The following is a 6,767-nucleotide window of genomic DNA, read 5'->3' as shown; positions in this document are numbered from 1 at the left end:
ATTTTATTGGGTCAAAGATGGAAGCTATGTGTTAAAGGTGGCAGAACAGCAAGACAAAAATAACATGGGCCCTGATGATTTTGGAGCCAACATACCACCTTAGACCAATGACTCAGACTTCAATGTGAGAGAGAAGCAAATTTTTACCTTGTCTAAGCCACTATTATTCGGGGCCTCTCTGTTACAGCACCAAAAAATGTATGTTAACCTCTCCACTTTCACGATTCTGTCCCTTTCATTCACTCCTCCCCCTGAACAACATGACTTAACCCCACTCACATGTGTGCCAATCTCATAAAAAGGCTTCTTCTGAGTTCCTATTCTGAGAACCTGCTAAATTTTCTTGAAATCTAGTTGCCTTGAAGTTGCTAGTCCTCCTCCCTGGCAAATGGTGTCTTGCTCTAAAACTAAGTCCCAATACCCATGGAAATGTTTTCTCAAAATCTGGTTCCTGTTCATTCTGACTGCCTGGATGTTCCGTTATGTTTCCTACCTCCTCTTAAGATCCTCAGCTTCCTTAAGTTGGACCCAATACTAACTATAACCTTATAATGGCTTTTCCTTTCCTTGCCTATGTGATCTTTTTTGTTTATCATATTCCACCAGCAAAGTCCAGAGGCAGCATTTTGAATAGACCTGGTCCCTTTTCTCAATCTTTTTCAGGTTTTTCTTTGGTCCCAGAAAAATAGAACTGACCCCTTGTCTCCATCTCTTTGGCCTTTGAGCTGAAATAACTAGAAGCAGCTTGCCAAAGCATACTAATATATGTAAAAGTTGTTGAGTGACTACTCCATAAGTTGTCCCATTTTAGGGATTACCTCCAATCCTTATAACAAATCTAAAAAGGGGTTGTATTATTCCCCTTATACAGATGAAGAAACTGAGGCTCAGAGTGAATAAGTGTCTTGTTCAAGATGCCTCATCTAATAACTAATGAATTTTCAATTAAAACCCAATCTATAATCTTCTCACTATATAGACTATTGTCTAAGCCCAATGTTAAGACAAGGTCACAGAGGTTAGGGCTCATGAAAAAGAAGAAAAAGAAATCTTTGTGAGAATGTCCTAGCATGGGTACCCAGATTCCAAGGATGTGAAGGGACTATCTAGCACCATACTCTAGAGGCCATATTAACACCAGGATGCTAAATGAAAGTTTCAAAGCTTCTTGGATGAAAAGATGCTCTCCTTCTAACTTCTGCTTTTTGAATTTAAAAATGTCATTTTTCTCACCTTTTCTCTCCTAGGATTCTTCTGTTTCCCTGACCTTGATTGACATTTTTCCCTAAGTCCTCTGAATTATTATGGAATTAAATGGCTTATTTTAATTTCCCTAGGTGTCTTTATTGAATTCTTTCACAGTGTTTTATGGAAAATATCTGATTACTAATTCATAGAACAGAATATTATGAGATTCTCTGCTAAGTGGCTGCCACAGCAGTATTCAGGTCCTGGAGCCTCTGCAATCTCTGTATCTGCATACAGGTTCAGAAACAAGGAGCAAGCTAAGTTCCAGCACCTTGCATTTGACTCTTTTATATCACCTCCTGAACAATTCCTAAACAGAAAATACTGTCCCCAACCCCCTGGAAAAATTCATGAAATATTAGAAAGCAAATCATGTTAACATAGAAGTTAAGATCTTGGGTTCTGGAATCAAACTGGGCTTGAATCTCACTGCATCTGCTTAAATGACCTTGGAAAAGTTTCTTAATCTCACTTTCCCACCATTTCATGGTCTGTAAAGTGGGAGTAACACCTACCTCACAGAGTATTCATGAGGATTACGTGAACTAATAGTGCCGAGCTCATAATAAGTGCCAACTTAAAAGTTAGCTAACTATATCTTTTATAATTAAGAAGTAGGAGAGTCTGTAGTCCCAGCTACACAGGAGGCTGAGGCAGGAGAATGGCAGGAACCCGGGAGGCGGAGCTTGCAGTGAGCTGAGATCGCACCATTGCACTCCACCCTGGGTGACAGAGCAAGACTCTGTCTCAAACAAACAAACAAACAAACAAACAAACAAACAAAAGAAGTAGGAGAGTCTTGTTAAACCTAGTACAAAATACCATAGCATGTGAAAGATTCTGTGAGTATCTGCACCTCCTAACCATTTTCTGACATATATATGTATTATACATAAACTTGAAATCACATGAAACCATGCTATTTAGCAGAATTCCTCTAATTCAGCTTCATTGTCACAAAAAACTCACAATGTGGAGATGCCCTGAGAGATCAGATGATTCCTTCAGAGAAGAGGGTGAATTCTCCTTCGAGAACTGGTAGTTCCATTCTAAATGAGTCACCAATGAATAGATTTGCTATGGGTTAATGTTCCACCCAGCTTGATTAAATTTTAGGTAGGTTTCTTCTTGACTACAGGCTCCTGACCTCCCTTTTCTCAGAGCATTTACTTTACCAAACTTGCAATTATAAATTAGGTCTCTGGCCCTTTGACATGTAAATCTTCTCCCAGTCTCTCACTGATTTTACATCCTAAAAATGTCCTTCCCAAGGACCTAGGAGCCATCCCTTTGAGCTATAATAATCAAAAAAGATAATGTCCTTATCTCCTCATCTCTGTGGAAGGATAGGAGGCTGATTTGATAAGCACCAACAAAGAAACAAGATTTTCTTTCAAAGAAGTGGCCTTGTAGGGAGTGACAGACATGACTCAGATTCAAGCAGATCATTTATAGTCATTATACAGAAGTTAAATATTCCTCCCTTACCGGTTAGCTGGACTTTAAGCCCACTAGAAAAAAGTCAAAAGTTAAAGGCTTTTGTGAAAAAGTACACAAAAAATGCCTTTCACAATGACAGTCAAATCAACTCTCCAAGCAATGCCTACTTTCTAGAAACTTCCAGATGAAGACCATCCATTTCAGTCTCTAAAGTCCCAGGGAGTGTGCTGAGATCTTCCAACTACTCAGAAAACCTCTTTCTAAGAATTCAGTCTTTGAGCATAGCTGTCAGCTAGAAAGAAAATTTCAGTTGATGTATGAGTCTATAGAGCCAGTCATTCTCATGCCCTCTAGGGATAAACTAGGCATCTCCAAACCCTGAAGAAGCAGAGTGGTGGTGGGTGGTGTTCAAATATTTTTAAAGTATTGGAGTACCAACATGGACATACTGGTTAGGAAAACATGAGCTCCCAAAATGGATATTAGACACATTATTATTATTATTGCTATTTTTTGAGATGGAGTCTTGCTCTATTGCCCAGGTTGGAGTGCAGTGGCATGATCTTGGCTCACTACAACCTCCACCTCCCAGGTTCAAGCAATTCTCCTGTCTCAGTCTCCAGAGTAGCTGGGATTACAGATGCATGCCACCACACCCGGCTAATTTTTGTATTTCGAGTAGTGATGGGGCTTCACCACGTTGGTCAGGCTGGTCTTGAACTCCTGACCTGCCTTGGCCTCCCAAAGTGTTGGGATTACAGGTGTAAGCCACTGCGCCTGACCTAGACACATTATAAAGGGTAAATAATTATAACCATGTGTTGTTGACACATGAGTAAATATGAATAAATACAGATACATAAGGGGAATGCAGTAGAAATTAAGTGAAAAACAAAATATAATTTGGCATCAAGCATACAAGTGCCATTTCTAATCAGTGAGGATGACATGGACTATTAATTCATTCAATAATATAGGAGCCATTAAGTAGTCATCTAGTAAAAATAAAGTTTGATCCATACCTCATTCCTTATACAACAGTAAATTACATAGATCAAATATAGAAAAACTCAAACCATAAAAGTACTACAAGAAACTATAATAAGATTCTTATATAATCTGGGAGTGAGGGAGGCCTTTCTAATAAGAATATAACATTTTAAAACCATTCATTTAAAAAAGGCTTGATTAAATAAACTGCAAAATAATTAAAAAATTTGCATAGTAAAAATCACCGTAAGTTAAGTTGCAAGTAAATTAAAAACTGAGGAAAGATAATTACAACTTGTATCCATTCATGGGGCTATATGGCTAATAAGAAAGAGCTCCTTTGCCCTTCACATCAATAGAAGTAGACCAACAGCAGCTCCCAGAATGGGCCAAGGCATTTTGAACAAGCAGTTCAGAAAAAAGGAAATACAAATGGAATTAAACATATGAAAAAAAAGCTCAATTTTATTCATAATACAAAAAATGGCACAAAGATACTGCCTTTCACCTACCAAATACGTAAGTTCCAAAAATTTGATAATATGCTATATTGGTCAGGACATAATAAACTTTTCCTTATGTTGCTGCTGATGGTATAAATCATTGTAACTCCTAAGGAGGGCAATTTAGCAACACTTATCAAAAGCACAAATGTCCCTGAATCAGCAATTAAACTTTTGGGAATGTATCCATCACACATATGCCTTCATATGTGAAGTATAAATAAGGCTATTCGTTGCAGCATTGTTTATAATAAATAAATTATATAAACCATTGCTATTGATAGGGAGATAGTTAAATTAAGGTATATTAATAGGATTATTATTATTTTTTTAAATTTTGCAGGCACATAAAACATTCATACAACTATATACCAAGAAGTGCTCTATGTTCTACTGTGGAAATATCTCTATTAAATTAAATTAATGGGTTAAAAAAACAAGATAAAGAACAGAATGTAGGGTATGCTACCGTTTGTTATATAGCTTAAAAAGGAGAGATAAAGAGAGGAAAAATACATGTTTATATTTGTTTGTACCTCAGTTAAATATCCCTGGAAGGATATACCTGACACTGTGTGGTTGCCTATTGGGAAGAGAAACGGGTGTCTGAGGTAATAGGTATTATAGGGAGATTTTCTTCACTAAATATTGTATAAACTTTTATACTTTCTTACATTAAAACTCTCTTGGCCAGGAGTGGTGGCTCATGCCTGTAATCCCAGCACCTTGGGAGGCCAAGGCAGGTGGATCTCCTCAAGTTCAAAAGTTGAAGACCAGCCTGGACAATATGGCAAAACCCTGTCTCTACCAAAAATACAAAAAATGTAGCCAGGTATGGTGGCCCTGGCCTGTGATCCCAGTTACCTGGGAGGCTGAGGTAGGAGGATCCTTTGAGCTGGCGAGGTGGAGGTTGCAGTGAGCCATGACTGTGCCACTGCACTGCAGCCAGCGTGACAGAGCAAGACCCTGTCTCAAAAACAAACAAACAAACAAAAACTCTCTTATTTGACATCTCATACTTTGAAATGTTCAATTTAATCATTTTCCAAATCTAGAATATGGTTCATTTTTATTGAGATATGAATTATTGTTCAGATCTCATGCTTGATCTTCCCAAACAGAACAGAGGCTGTATATCTTTCTCTGAGATACTTTGGTGATATTTTTAGCACTAAAAATGGGTATGAACACTTCTGACATTGGAAATTCTAAGTCTGAAGCACTTACTCTTGGGACTTGGAAAAAATTTTTTAATTAATAATTCTTCATCAATGGTTACATTTTCTTTGCCTACAAGCATGTTTCTTCCTTCAAAGTGGACATGGGTGTGTGCACATACTCATCTGCACACACATACATACACATGTATATGTGAAAGGGATTGAAAATAAAATGTTTTCTTTTAAAGTATGTTTGCATTTTTCCTAGAATTGCCCTCACAGTTTCCATCAGACACTCAAAGCAGTGGGTGACATCAGAAAGGTTAAATATTACTAAATAGTGGACATTACCTTTCCTAGTTATTCCTTTCCCCTTTCCTAGTTATTCCTTTCCCCTTTCCTATAGCTACCATTTAAATCTAGGTTGGCAACTTCCCTTGGGTCTAAATCAGCAATCCACAATCTTTTGGCATTAGGGACTGGTGTCATGGAAGACAATTTTTCCATGGGCAGGGCCCAGGGTGGAGAATAGTTTTGGGATGATTCATGCACATTACATTTTTTGTGTACTGTATTTCTATTATTATTACATTGTAACATCTAATGAAATAATTATACAACTCACCACAACGTAGAATCAGTGGGAGCCCTGAGCTTGTTTTCCTGCAACTAGATGGTCCCATCTGGGGGTAATGGGAGATGGTGACAGATCATCAGGCATTAGATTCTCATAAGAAGCACACAGTCTATGCAGTTCACAAAAAGGTTCGCACTCCCATGAGAATCTAATGTTGCTGCTGATCTGACGGGATGCAGAGCTCCAGTGGTAATGCTCACTCGCCTGCTGCTCACTTCCTGCTATGCAGCCAGATTTCTAACAGGCCATGGGCTGGTACTGGTCTGTGGTCTGGGGGTTGGAAATCTTTGGTCTAGATGACCTTGACAGCAGCATAGCTGTCCTGTCTGCCTTCAGGCTTTCCGCACTCCACATTATATGCCCAACCAGCCAGCTGTTAGCATAATCATTTTCAAAAAAATTTACTGCCTACTTTATTAAATTAGTTGTGAAGCATTTGACTGTATGTTGAATGACAGCCAAGTGTGCTATATTTCTGCACTCATGAATGAGTACTTGGTTGTCATACTTCATTGTCCTGGAATTTCTCTGTTCCTGTTTTTATTAGTGGGGAAAACTCTGCCTTATTAATTTTGTTCACAGAATAAACAAATTTTTCTTTAATATACAAAAATAAACTAGAAAACATTTTACTGGTCACTTTTCAGGAAGAAAAGCCTATATATATTTAAAATGTTTTTTTTTTTTTAGAAATCTTCCATAGGGTGAATGATGCATGTCTGAATATAAACTAATGATTTTATTCATTTATACAGCTTATAAACTGTATTCAATTGCATGGAGGAAAAA

The 6,767-nt window shown here is 37.8% G+C and overlaps 1 protein-coding gene across 3 annotated transcripts in view; it reads right to left on the bottom strand.

Moving 5' to 3' along the window:
- Window positions 1–6,767, bottom strand: part of ANKS1B (ankyrin repeat and sterile alpha motif domain containing 1B) — a 1,315,261-nt gene that overhangs the window by 506,690 nt on the left and 801,804 nt on the right. The window lies entirely within an intron of this gene.

Source organism: Mandrillus leucophaeus, unplaced genomic scaffold (assembly GCF_000951045.1).
Source record: "Mandrillus leucophaeus isolate KB7577 unplaced genomic scaffold, Mleu.le_1.0 Scaffold408, whole genome shotgun sequence".
In the NCBI taxonomy this organism is placed as follows: domain Eukaryota; kingdom Metazoa; phylum Chordata; class Mammalia; order Primates; family Cercopithecidae; genus Mandrillus; species Mandrillus leucophaeus.
The sequence above is the reverse complement of the archived record's forward strand: the minus strand, read 5'-3'. Positions and strand labels throughout refer to the sequence as shown.